General features: G+C 39.5%; 1 protein-coding gene across 1 annotated transcript in view; it reads left to right on the forward strand.

The window, feature by feature from the left end:
- Positions 1-14,937, forward strand: part of LOC108163099 — a 78,368-nt gene that overhangs the window by 32,839 nt on the left and 30,592 nt on the right. The gene's annotated exons all lie outside the window — the stretch shown is intronic.

A 14,937-nucleotide genomic window follows, 5' to 3' on the forward strand; every position in this document is an offset into this window, starting at 1 on the left:
AATAAATAATGTAAAATACTAAAATAATAAATTTACAGATTATGAACAATTCCTTGGATCAAATACTATATACATTATACGCAAAAAAATGCGCTACAATTCAGGAATTAAAAAAAATAAATAATAATGCTCATAAAAATACTCCCAAAAGTAATCTTAAATTTGTCCATATTTTTCTATAAATTTTCAAAGCATTTCCTAAAAATGCTCATTTTATTTTTCGCTGTAGTTATATTAATTCCCAACTCAATAATCTGATTTTCATATTTACATGTCTGCATTCCCAAAAAAAAGTCCGATTCCTATAAATAAATAATAAAACACTAATTGATAAATGCATTTAGTATCTCACAAAAGCCTTTAAAGCTTAAAATCCTATTAAAATGCAAACAAAAATATTATTTTTGTATATTTAAACAATGAAATGATGAAACTGCCATAAACTTTTTGTGTGGGGGACTCTCAAGCTGAATTATTCATCTTAACAGCAGGAACAGCCAGAATGCCAGGGGGAACACCATAATTGGATGCCAAAAATGCCCCTTAGGGGTCTTCACTTCACTTAAAAATTAAAGAAAGATATCACATATCACGCGCATAATAGCAACAATTCCAGATATGTATCTTGTGTCTTGTATCTGGTTACGGTCCGTTAGCACCCTGTTTTGTTTGGATGTATTATTAAATTAGAAGCCAAAGACAATGATGAGTGGAAGAAGAATAGCTTTAAGTTGTCTCGTTTTTGTTTCTTTTTTTTTTTGGCAAGCCCCATTTACTGGCCCATGGCCAAGAGAGCCGAAAAGCCGGTTCTCTGACGTACGCGTACGCGTACGCGCGAGGTCAAGATTCGAGAAGGAGGAGGTGGAGGAAGAGGAGGTGCGCTCACAACTCGAGAGCTAAAACAAGGCCCGGCACAAAGGCACAACAATAATGGCCATAATAATCGTCATATGAAAATAATATAGAAAAATTATGTTAATCGCTCATTCGAGTGGACGGTCGGATGGGGGACGGTCGGTCGGTCTACCGGTCTACCGGTCTACCAGTTGGACAGCGCCAAAGCTCTCCATAAAAGGCAGCTTGTAACCAGAATATACATACGCCTCTTGCGTAATCGTCTAGTGCACTCGGGAGGTGCTTTCTTGGGCTGAGATTTAATTAGCTGTAGAGGGAAAATGAAAGAAGAGCTAAAGAATGCCTCTGGTAATAAAAAAAATTGAAGAAATCTTACATAGAATCCATAGAGCACCATAAGGTAGGATTCTACATTTGGAATGCTATCAGTCGTTATAAATCTTTTATTTAATCTTTATCTCTAATGCAGGCTAGCAGATGATTTTTTAAATTCATAATTCAATTTCATAATTTTTACTCTGCATTTGCAACGCGGATATCCACAATATTTAATGGACTTAAAAGAGAATTGTGCGACCTTTAGCAAGATTTTACATTCGTGTCGATAAAGTGGATATGCCTGAAGATATAGCAACCCAAAGTTTAAGTTTTCTACTATTTTTAATGACATTGGCAGCTTTGGCATTTAAAAACAAATTTGTTTTTAATAGAATGGTGATAATTTTAGATGTTAGTTCTTTAGTGCAATCAATTTCCAATATAAAAGCTACTAGCCGAAATTGAATGCATATGATAATAATGATTTTTGAAAGGAACGGCAGAGTATTTTCCATGTGTTTTTTCTAAGTACTGCAAAATTTATCTGATTATAAGTAATTCTGTTACTTATGTACCATTCTCCAAGGACCATACTGGGCTCTGCGTGACCCCGCTGAGGTCCCTCAGGGTTAACCTAGCCTATGTAACATCTACCTTCATTTTGCGAGTCTGCGAGAGAGTAGAAACATATATGTAGATATATATAATTATGGATACCACAGGGTTTTTTTTTTTTATATTTCGAATTTAATAATAATTTAATAATTTAGGTTACAAATATTACTGTCTATAAATACACCAAAATTACGTATAATTTCTTCAAAATTGTTCACACCACAACAGTTTTTTTTTATCTATCTCTGTATAGTATAAAGATGTATTTTACTCATATATGCGTGAGCGAGTGAGCCTGGGTTTGACGCAAGAGCGATGCGAGTGTGCAGGGGGCCTGCCTTCTAGTTGTTTTTATATACAAAATCAGTGCTTTATTTGCTTTTGATGTTGAAAAAGTTTTAAAATAATTACTTAATTAATTAAATATTTTTTGGTGCGGGAAATTCTTCCATTTGGTACATTTTTTACTTTTCCCTGACCATATTTCCTTGAAATCTGAGAGTGACGCCGAGAACCAGTACCCGCCTCATAAATTATCCACACTGTGAGCCATTAAGAAGAAAATTAAATAATATATTTTAATGTGCTTTCCCGTGTCCCGTGTCCCCTGTCCCGTGCTTGGCCGGACACACAGTTCATTTAGTTTTCATGGCATTCTTGGCCCGGACACTGGCTGGACACTGGCCGTGACACTGCTTTGATATGTAATTAGAATTTATGAAAGTGTCAACGAAAAAGGAAAACTTTTCCCAGACATTCTGCCACCTTTCGACCAAAAATCTGTTCGGGGCCCTGTCTGCTGCAAGAATCTGTGGTGGGCTGTGGCAGGCTGTGCCAGGTAGTGAGTTCTATGGCAAAACAATCATTATGCATAAAAAGGGCGACTGCTGTCGGACACGGGCATGACAGGCGGTCCAGCGAAGTGGCCCCTAAAGTTGGAGACACTTTTGGCGTGCGGGTGGTTCGAGAGGGGGGAAAAGTTTGTGGGAGAGGGCCACTCATCATCATCAACATCATGGACTGTCCTCCCCCTCCATTGCAAAACGGAACTGGGCTTCAAAGAGCATTAAACACGAACGTAACTGCTGCTACGCCCCCACAAGCACGGGGGCTCTTAACCAGGCCAAAAGGCAGGCAGACGAGGAGGAAGTTGTGGTATAATCTGTCTCTTATGTAAACTGCATAACGAATCAAATTGGCAAAATGACGACATAATGCGCCCCAAAGGCGGGCGGCTACTATAAATATTTGCTAATTGCAGAAGAAGATGCGACGACTCTGCCACTGCCACTGCCGCAGCCACTCGAAACGTGCAGTTTCGTCTGTTGGCCAATATGTATTTTAAGCGGCTTAAACGAGCAAAGCAAACTGTGGAGTGTGCGGGTTGACAAATTGTGCAAAACGATTGCCACCCACTCATTGCACTGCTGCGCACTGATGTTTTGTGTCTTTAATGCTTTTCTTTTCGTTTTATTAATTTTAATGAAGCATAAAAACGAAAAGGCAATGGAAAAAGATAACGAAATAAAGGTCGAGCCATTAGATACTCTTAAAAGTAGATGGTCTATCGAAAACTGTATCTGAAGAAAACAAATGGTGAGCTTGGTTTTTCCCCTTAAAAAAAAGGAAATATTTTGTATACAGTATTCGAAAATCTCTCCTTTTTCTGTCTTGCAAAATCTGCTAAGGTTTCTATGGGATATAGTGCTCCCATTTACATATAATTACAGCTCTTTGTAGTTTGATTGAAATTTCATTAGCAATACGAAAGTTATCCCTACAAAAATACTTGTTTTATGACCGATTTAGTGTGCCAATCTTGTAGATTCCAATGTACATTTACATAGGAGAGGAATTTATTTGGGAAGAAAACTAGAAAATTAAATCTTAGAAATATTATTTATAAAGTGATTGATTTCAGATAAAATACACTTTGGAAGCATCGGTAACATCTCATTTAGTTCCCTTATGGGAAATGAAGACTTTTAAAAAATTGTTACTTTTTCTTGTAATATTCATAATACTCTCTACTAGAAGAAAGGGTATGCCATGCACACAAGTTACCCTGCAAAAAGTCACAAATGAAATGAAACTTTTATATTTATTTTTGTAATTTTATTTATTTTGCGTTGTGTGTGTTTTGTGGATGGATATGACTTGCGTGTTTTAATGATGTCGTTGCGGCATTGCGTGCTCAAGAAAGTGTTGAAAGTTTTCTTTCAGCTTTTCTGCTTTTGTGGCCATGATTTTTGTACGGCGACTGGCATGCGTTTAATAAGCGGAAACATTGCACAGGGTAGGCGACAACGACAACACTGCCCCCATCGAAAGAGCACCCCAAAAGCGTGGGGTGGGGGTGTGAGGGAGTTCCCTAATTATAACACGACAATGTAATAAAGTTTTTGTTTGGTTTTTATTATTGTTTATACGTATAAAAACACTTGACTTTTATTTTCGTTGGTAATTAACGTCCCATAAAGTTTTTCCTCCTCGAGAGTTTTTCATGAGGCAATCAAGAGAGAGAGAACTACATACAGCAGTAGAAAGCCTTTCTAATGCATTTCTTTTGGGGCAGAGAGAAGTATGATTGCAACATAGTTAAAAGTAATTGCTATTCTTTATACTTTTTTTCTTTTTCTTTGAAATGATGTTCTAATTGCCCCGCTGCTATGGGGTTTCATCGTTTTTCTTCGCTTTTCTTTTATTTCCCTGTAATTAAGAGCACTCTTTGCAGATGAAATAATTATCGAAAGAGCTTAGCCAGAACTAATACATTAATACAAAAAAGCTGTTAAGGGAGAAGATATTACTGGATAAGTACAGTACTCTTTATGACGAGTGCAAAGGATTAGCAAAAGCTTTCGGTTCGGAGAGACCTCCCTCTGTGATCATTGAAAAAAAACCGCTCCATGTGCTTCTAAAGCTGATGGACTGCAGAAAAAACTTTGAAGGAGAGGTCTGATTGGGATCTTATTATGGAAAGCTCGTTTTAAGGCATTCCTATGAAGTCATTCCACATCTGGAAAGCGGGGAAAGAATCATAGAAAGTTTTAAAATAGAGGCTTTTCTTTTAGGATTTAAAGCAGGAATGATCATTGGCTAATAGAAGCTCTTATCTAGAGTCTTTCTATGCGTTTGTGAGAAAGAATTGCTTAGAAAAATGTTTTCGAATGATAGTTCTGATCTATGAAAAAAAGCTTTCAAGCTGATCTCTCTATGCACCCCTCATGATGTTAAAGTAATGGCGAAAGCTCTGAAAGAACAGTTCTGTATAGAAAATCATAAAATTTCCTGCTAGAAATAATTGTTTTTTCAAAAGAAATCAAATGTTCGCCGAAAGCATTTATTTGTCGCATCTTCTAAGCGTTTCTTATGCATTTATTCCTTTGAAAAAAGTCATGCAGAAAAGTTTCTAGTTGGGCTTTCACGTATAGCCTCTCTCTGCACTTCTCATTTAGTTTAGGTAAAGGCATAGCCTCTCCATCAAAGAAAGAAAGTGGCTTCACTTCACCCTTGACCAGTGAATCCTTCTTTTAAAATATTTAGCCACAACTGTCAGCCTCTTCCTTCAGCCTCCAGTAACAGCATCAGCCACAGAGATCAGCCACAGATAATTGAGAGCACTCCAAATTGCTCTACTGCTGCTCAAGTGCTCAAGTATTTAGCCCGAACACAGTACAGACCGCAGAGCAGAGCCCCAGACACTGAAAACTTTTTGGATATTTTCCCTCCATTGTCCTCCCGCACCCAAACACAAATCAGAAAACGCACTTAGCGCGCGCAGAAATTGTGAAAGTTGGTGGAAAAGTTGAGACCAGGCCAGGCCCATGCCAAGGCCCTAGAAAAAGCAAAGAAGTCTACGAATCATCTAACCATCTCGGCCGCATCTTCCGCATCTCTGTGCCACCACAACAGCTGATTGTAGAAGAAGCGGAGGAACGGAGAGAAAAACCATTGTGGCTGCTGGTCCCAGGGTTCTTTCTGGTGTCTCTGGTATCCCAGTTGCTGCGGCTGGAACGCTGCCTGATTGCAAACGCACGCACTCGGGCTGCTGCCACACGCTGTGGCACACAGAAAGTTGCAAAAAACTTGCAAGCGGCCAAAAACAGGTTCTGCTTGTAGGCAAAGTTAAATGTAACGTGCCGCAAAACAACGGCACAGCCAACAGAGTCACAGAAACGTGAGAAACTGGAGGGAACAACACTAGGGAAAGATCTCAATGGTGCTTCAAGATGAACAAGGGATACTCTTTCGGTGCACTTGGGGGAGGATTTTCTATTGAGAGAAGGGATAGGTATAAGGATTGGTCTTTATTTGTGGGTTTGTCATGGTACTTGTTGGATATTTCGATATTTACTTGAGATTCAAAGGAAAAAAGTCTTGAGCTTAGATATATGTATATGTATATGTATATGTATATGTATATGCATATGTATATGTATGTCCCACAAAAAATATTTTTTTTTTTTACATTTTTCTAATATGTATTTATTAGAAATAAAACCAATTTTTCTTTTGTTTGTAAAGGCGTTTTTTAATTGTTTTTGAAGAATATTATTTTATTATAAATATTCTTATTCTTACAACATTTTTCAATTGTTTTCGATATTGTTCGATATATTTTTGTTTGAATTTTTGGTTTTCTATTTATCTAAATAAATTATATCAATACTTGAACACGATTTTTAATGATTTTATTATTATATTTATTTATCATAGATATTTCTTACCAAATTGTAGCCAAATGTAGCCACATATTATTTAGAGAACTTTTCAAAGCTTTTTAAGACCATTTCCATGGAAAGCATTTTAGAAATATAGCTAAACGCAAATTCCGGCTTTTTTTAATATTTTAAAACAGTTTCTAGTCGTTTAAGTTTAGTTTTCTACATCTTCTATCTTTTAAATATTATATTTTGGTTTATATGATGTTCTATGTACGCTCTACCCTCTCCAGATTCTCCATACCCTTTTCAAGTGAAAGAGTATCTCAAAATGGCATAATTATTACTAGACTTGGTCTTTAGGAAAGCAAACCATAAAATCAAAACAGAGGGAGAGAAGAGGAAAATATCATCAAAATAGAGAGAGAGAAAAGGAAAACAGCGTAAAAATAGAGAAAGAAAAATTGCAGAAAAAAGTTAAAAATCCAAGAAAAACTATGCAAAAGAAAGGGGGCAGCGGAGGAGGGCAGTAGGTTAAAATGTTACAGCTTCTGACGGGGCTGGCGGGGGGCACGGCTGCAATGCGTGCCCCATGGCGCCCATCGGAGTAGGAATCGCTGGCTTTACGATTATTATTTGCTGTTTGGATCACTTTTATTTATTTGTGGCAAAAAAAAACTGAGGAGTGTAGAGCAGAGCAAAGCGATCGCCGAATGAATGGCTGAGTGGCAGACTGGATCATGGGGCAAGGTGGTGGGAGTGGGGGGGTTTGCCAAACCGGTTGTCGCCGCGCGGCGACTTTTTGTGGGTGTATTTGGCAGTACTTATTCGTATTATTGGTACTGTTGCTCTGCTCTGACTTTTGTCTTTCTGCCACTACGGGTGCTGCTGCCGCTGCTGCCGCTGCTGCCGCTGCCCCCGCTGCGACGGCTCTCGATTATGCAACATTTCGTGTTGCCGCCGTCGTCGCAGCCGCTCCAAAACCTCAACCAAAAACAGTTGTGCAAGCCCCAAAGTCGACGGCTCTGAGTATTTACTGTGTGTTGAGTGTGTGTGCGCCAAATGTAATTTCTGTGGAGACTCCCATCATCCGCCCTCCGGCCATGCCACACCACCGAAAGGCAGGCAATCGCTACGCTCTAATCAGCAAACAAATTTGTTGACATGTCGCAGAGCAAAATGATGGCAAAACAACTTCAATTTCCACGCGAATTCGAATCCGTTTACTGGAAGAGCACTTCGTTTGCGAGTAGCACAGCTGTCTAGCTGTGGCTCAGCTGAGAAACAGTTTGAGCATAAGAGGAAGTCTCTGAAAGTAAGCCGATTTCCTTCTATGATTCCCCGTTTTCATCCTTTGGCCAAAAGTGCTGCTGTGCTGCGTCTCTTGTTGAGCGATTGAGCTACACTTTTCGATGGTCCATCTCTTTGAAAGAGGCTGAAAGTACCTACGCGATACACGATAGAGCAGTACCAACGTGGAGAGCATTAAAGGTAAGAGCATTACAGGAGAGAGCATTTAAAGGGTAGCATAAATGGGGAGCATTCAAAGGAATGGGAAGCAGTATCAAAGGGTGAGCTTCTAAGGGGAGTATTAAAAGGGGGGGCATTGCTTGTATACGAGCGAAAATTCTCCGTTTCTCTATTCTATATATAGTCCCTGCTTCTTAATTTGGTTTTTTTGGAAAGATATATTTTTAAACTAAAAAAAAATACAACAAATATATTGATTTTATGGGAAGGGCACTGAACATTTAAATAATTAAAACGTACTCTTTAGGTTATAAGTCGGGATAATTTAATTGATAATTATTAATATGAAGCTCCCAAGTTACTGTTCAAATTCCAATCAAGATTTAACAACTATTTACAGTAATATATTTCAGTCAGCATGGCTCTCCTCCGGCAGACGGCGATACCATTGAACGACAAAGAGTGCGTGCGAGAGAGACAAAAGATCATTCTAAACGTGTCGTCTGGCGCTGCACTGCCACTGAAAATTGATTTGTTCCTTTAGGTTCTAATAATGATTCGATCTGATTCAGATTCGGCAATTTTTCTTTCTCTATGATTGCGCGTTTTTAATTTTCTCGTATCTTCAAAATTGTGGATGCCACATATTTTTGTCGTTTATGGGTTCGGAAGGGAGCGAGGCGGAGTTTTGAAATACACTTGTAACTTGTACACACATCTAATATACCCCTAGACTCATTTTAAGTATCGGATATTATTACATGTGCCCAAAAATGTTCTAAATGCGTTCCAAATTTCAATTTTATTCTGAAATCTTTTAAATTAGCTATTAATCCGTTTAATCCCTTAAATTGTCCTCTTTCTTTCCCTCTGAAAAGGACACTAATTTAGTCTGATCCTCTTCCATATTGAGCAACAGGTATGTCCTCTTCGCGCTAGGATCCCCTCCGAGCATTTTCTCCTTGTATTCGGGAGCGTCGCATCTGCTGGCAAATTTCTTCTAGCGCGATAATTTACCCTGTAGATAGTCGTTTGCCCGCGCAGCTCCTGACGAAAGCTATCCATAAAGAAGGTCATGTCACAATGTCGGCTTATTAACACAGTTTGACCGGTTTTCTCTCTGTCTTACTCCTCTTCGGAGGCCTCTGGTTTCCACTGATTCGCCGGGGTGTCATCAGTGTCTTGTTGCTCGATCTGCTGCTGCTCCTGTTCCGATCCCTTGAACGCGTGCTCTTTCTGTCTTGGGAATTGCTCTCTATAGGATTGTAATGGACATTCAGACCAAATTTCTTCATCAAAGAATTTTGTTGTATTGAAAGAAACTGGCGTCTCGAGATATGATGGATAAGCATGAGGGGCCTGCCCGTTGATGGAGCTCTGCTTAAGAATCGAACGTGTGAGCATAGCAGAATGAGAATCAGGAGGAGCATCTATGTTGGCAGCTCCCAAATCCACAACTGTCACACCTCCTCCTTCTTCACCTGACGGGAAGACTTCTCCTTCTTCTTTATTTGCCGCAACGAAGCGAGGGGGCGCCCCGAAGTTGTCGAATTTTACGTGAGACGGTTTGTAGTATGTGCCCGATTCTTGCCGTACATGTGGCAGTGGTGGAAAGGTGGTAGGATCGTAGAAGGTTTCCGTCTGTGGCTGTTGCTGGAATCTCTGAGGCTCATTTGCCCTGAATACCTGAGGTATTATCATAATTCCATTTGGTTCTTCCATGAAACGCAGTTGTCTATCCACCCCTTCCCGTCGCTGTACGCTTGAGGACTGACTTCCCAAACTCATTGTATTTTCTAAAAGACGATTCTGTGCCACAGGTTCAAAGGATCCCCGCGTCGAGCCATGATTTGACGGGGCGTGACTCGACGGCGCCATACTCGTAGTGTCCGGAAAGTCTATCCATTCGAGCTCTTCCGGGGGCATCTGCTCAAAGATGCCATAGAGCCGCTTCTGGTTAAGGCACACACTCAATGCACTAATGTAGGCGTTTCGTATGCACCCCTTGAACACCGTGTCGCAATTCATAGTTTTCAGTTTTTGGATCCACTCCCTGGCGTATTCGTACTCTTGCGTGTTGGGGTGGAATGCCTCCTCCGGTTGGGGGCTGCATTCCAGCATCACAACAAAATCGCTGATTAGGAGATTTACCTTCACATCGTAGAGCGTCTCCCTGCGCGTTGTCCCTGGATCCTTCTCCGTCGTTTTCTCGTCAACTTTGGGCACTTCCGGCTTTGGTTTCCTTTTCGTATCGCGGCTGTCTTTTGAACTCCCCCGTTTCTCCCCTGGCTTATCCTCCTTCTTGGAGTTCCTCGCCTTCGATTGTTGATGTTGTATGCGCCTCTCGTCGATTTCCTTGGGGGAGGATCCCCAACGAACATCAACTTTGATTGGAGCCCACATAATTTAAGGATCAAAGCATCTGAACTATATCAGAATATTTAGGTGTTTTGTCTTTACTGAAATTTGGAATATTGGAACTAATATTTTGAAACTGAAGGAAACTTCTAGGGGTAGTTTCTCGAGAGATTTGAGGTATATTTCAAGAGATTGTTCGAAGAGTTGGAGCGAAAAGTTCTGTGCGGAGAGTTCTATGAATAGTATAGTCCTGGGTATATTTCTGTGCGATATATTTAGGGATATTGCTGTATATTTCTGTGGATAGTTTTAGGTTAGTTCTAAGGAAAATAGCCAGGGATTGGCGCCCAACCCAATCGAGTTCGCAGGTGGCTTGTCCCCTAGTAATATATATTATTAGATTGGTTTTATTTATTTATTTTTAGTTAAACATTTATTTATTTGTATGTCTATGCTGCGATGTCTTAGTTGCGATTCCAACTAAGAATTTATTCGCCGTTGAAATACGTACTTTTTACGATTACTTTACAGTTTGAAATTCCCAGTTTTTCCCAGAACTAACCTAATACTCATAAGAAAAACTCCTGAAAATCCCCTCTAATCAGCTCAGAAACTGCCTGTCCAAGGCGAGACATACTCGTACGACGTAAAGATTCTTTCTGTATAGCCCCCGAAGCACTTGGACCTTTTTTGGTGCCTAAAAACTAAGCCTTAAACCCCAACCTCCAGACACACACTGCCACACAAATCTCCGGCAGACACGCAGACACAGACTCTCAAAAAAGTATCTCTCACTCTCACACGCACGCATACTCCCGCTATAAGCTAAGAAGCAACACACAGAAAACCCCTAGCTTTTAGATGCAAAAAAATAAAGAAAAATATAATCTTATTGCACTTTTGACTCCGTGGTTGCCTTCGTACCACATCTGCCCCATATAAGGTGGTTCTCGCTTCCGCTGTGTGTATTCCATTCGTCTGTTACTGCCCCTGCCCCTTGCCACACTCCACACTGCCACACAGCCGGTTGGTTGGTTGGCTGGTTACTTGCCACTGGTAGCCCCATTTCCTGCAGACCGCATTAGACGTCGTCGACGACGACGACGACGACGTCAAGTGGATAAACAACAATAAACCAGAAAGCAGACGAAACCGTTGCTTCTTTCAGTCACTTTTTGGTCTTGGCCTTAAAAAAAATACTATATTCATGCAACATGCGCAACTTGTTGCGCAACAAACGCACCCAGAGGAAGAGAGACAGGGAGCAGGGAAGGGGAAGCAGAAGTTGCGGGCAGGCCTAAAGTGGGGCGAGATGGCAGTAAAAAGTAGGGAGAGGAATGTTCAAGAAGAAGACACGCTTTTTGGGGCTTAAAGAGTGATAAGGTGGCAGCAGAACTAAAGGTCTAATCGAGCACGGAATTGAGGCATTATCGGCCTCAAAGTAGATGCAGAATCGAACTCACAGATGGGGCAAAATCAGCACCAAGTCAGCCCCAAAGGCGAGTCAGAAGTCCGGGCCAAAGTCAACGAAAAATCTGCCGCAAAAACGAGTGAGAGGGGGTGCGGGAGAAAAAAGAAACGCACAACCGAACCGTTTGTAGGTTTGACTCTTCTTCCTCCCTGAACTTCTTTGCAACATTCGGTTGCAACGTGTTTTTTTCGGGTTTGTTGTCTGTCGATGCAGCAGCTGTTTTGTTGCTGTGTTGTGGGCCGCTTTTGCCGGCTGCTGCTGCCTGTTGCATGCTGCATGTTGCACTTGTTTGCTGCCCCCCTCTCCACATCGTTCTCGTTCCCATTCTCGTTATCGGTGTGTGCTTCTGGTTCTGCTTCGCTTGGCTTCCTTCAGCCACATACAAAGCCACTGAATGGCGTTTGGGTTTCTGTTTGAATGCAAATACACACTTTGTTGTTGTTTTCGTTGTTGTTGTTGTTTGCTTGCTTGCTTTTTTGTGGCCCCAAACGACTGCTTCTTGACTGGATGACACACTGCCACAGCACCGAGTATTTATTTGGTTTATTCTGTGTTATTCCGTTTGAAAAATCATAGCGGAAATGTGACAAAAGTTATGATTTATGGGACAAGCAGTGAGTGCTCCATGATACGAGCAGAACTGAATGATAGAACAGATGGAAATTGTTCAATAAATAAACGAAATTTATGCAGATTTGAGGGGAAATCTAGTATTTGGGATAGTTTAATCAAACATATAAGAGAAATATGCATTAGGGATTTTAGATGATAGATTTTAAGGCGATCCAGAGCTCTGAATGCAGTAAAGAGAATATAATCGACTCTTGTCTTAGAGATACTCCACATTTCGTAATCTATTTAAAATTTCAAACCGAACTTCCTTAATTTATTGTAACAAAAATGAGGGGGTGATTTGGTTAAATATTTTTCAAGACTTGAAAGGCAGAAATATTTATTGCATATAGCCATACAATAATATATATATATAGATTAGCCCTAACAAATCTATATAAATAATCTACACCCAAATCCTAAATGATTGCAGAGTGCTGTAAAATCAGCTGTCTTTAAAAACAATACAATTTAAATTTAAGCAAAAATATTTTCTTCAATGAAAAACCGCTGGCATTGAGGCCCTCTTCCCTTTTGGTTAGCCCTGCTTTTGTGCCCTGTTTTTGTGGTAAATCAAGTCTCGGTTTCAAAACAACAGCCAACAATTGAGAGTTGAATGAACTGACCGCAAAATCCCAAGTAAAATAAACCATAGCACAGCAGCTGCCCCAACAACAAACAGCAGCACCAACAGAAACAAAAACAAAAAAAAAGACAGACAATAAAGTGCCTGGCAAAGTTCAAACTTTAAACTGAGAAAAACCGAGAAATAAAAGATGAGGCAAGAGAATCTCACCGCAAGGCGCAAGGCGGCCAGGCTTGCCCTGTGAGACCTGATCTCCATGAGAACCACAGCAATAGAGGGGGATAGGGAGACAGAATTTGGCATTTCATTCACTTATTCAGTCTATCACGCTGTCACTACATCACTCTACAACGCTTTAGCTCTATAAATACTTTAATTAATCATTTAGTCATTCGACCAATTAGCTATTCACAAAAAATTAAACAAAGAGCAAAGTGGAGGCTTCCGGAGGAACTAATAGACCTGCTGATACCTGGGAATCAATGGACATTTTTGTGGATACATGTACTTCATATATAAGATACTGGAATTATATTAAATTAAGTTAAAAGTCTTTTAGGGACTATAAATCCATTCTTGTTTTGTTAATGTTTCTTGGATAGAGAGAGGGTATAAAGAATCCACGTACTTGGAGCTTTTTTCATAATTTTTAATACGAAAATTAATATAATTTAAAGATTTGATTCGAATTATCTCCTAGATATCTCGCTATAAGTAGCTGGCAGAGGAAGTTCTCTACTGGGAACTTCTTTTCTGCATTCTGAATATCATTAAAATTCTATGTGCAGTGAATTTTAATCGACTTATATATAATAAATTTATTTAATAAATTTAAACATTTTTTTTAAGTGCTTAAAATGATAAAACCTTTTAAATATATCCCCAGTTGTGAATGCCAAAGGCTTTTTATTAATCTAATCTAATGGCAGATAATTATGAAAGCCAAGGAACGTTCTTGTTTAGATATTCGCAGATATTTAGGGATTATATTAATATTAATAATAATGAATTAAGGGGACAGCCATCCCTTCGCACCGATATCAGAACAATTTTTTATTTATTTAATAGAGAGATAAAATTTCTTTTTTCTATCTGCAACATACACAACCAAAAATAGCATATACCCCGATTCAAACCACAAATACCCTCTAACTATAATCAAATTCGTTATGGAATCCTCACACCATATCTCTCTACCATATGCTCGAGTTGATTGAAACACATTAACAGTCCGTCAGTACCTGTACGGATATTCCCTCTCTTTTGTGGGTTGTTTGTCTTTTGTTAACTTATTTGCTACAAAAATAAAAACAAAAAAATAATGAAATGAAAATAAAGCAAAAGCAAAGTATAAATCGGTTTAATAACAGCTGTTAAAGCAACTCCATAACCCCTGCTCCAACCAGTACCTGCTTTTGTTGCTGTTGTGGCTGGTGTTGTGGCTGAAGTTGTGTTTCGGTTTGGTTTGCTTTTAATTATTGTTTCTGGTGCGGACGAAAAATATGCAAAACCCATTTTACCCCTCTCTTTTTCTCTTTATTTTTGTACTTTTTGTATTTTGTTTTATTTTTTTTTGCAGCAGCAATCTCTTTGCAAAACTTTTTAATTACATAGTTCCGTGAGGAGGAGGCGGGCAATGGAGGAGAGGAATGTATAGGGGGGGAGGTGGACTCGGTGCGGAAGGGCGTAGTGTGGTGCGGCTTTTGGGGATTTATGTGTGTGTGTCAGGTGTAGTTTAAGCCAAAGCCAAAAAGAGTTTAAGCCTTTAAGTCAAGGCGATTTCCCTTACAAAAGTTTCAAATGCTCCTTGGAGAAACATATATCTTGATGTCAGAGATTTTAGATAAATGATAAATGCCTAAATTAAAGTTTTTAAATGTGTAAAAAGCATAAACTATGGTGATAAGTAGTTTTAGAAGTTTGGTTTTTTGTTGTTCAGTAAAATTCGACGTTTTCCTGGGTTTGATTGAGTCCCCACCTAGAAAATT

Source organism: Drosophila miranda, chromosome 4 (assembly GCF_003369915.1).
Source record: "Drosophila miranda strain MSH22 chromosome 4, D.miranda_PacBio2.1, whole genome shotgun sequence".
NCBI lineage: Eukaryota > Metazoa > Arthropoda > Insecta > Diptera > Drosophilidae > Drosophila > Drosophila miranda.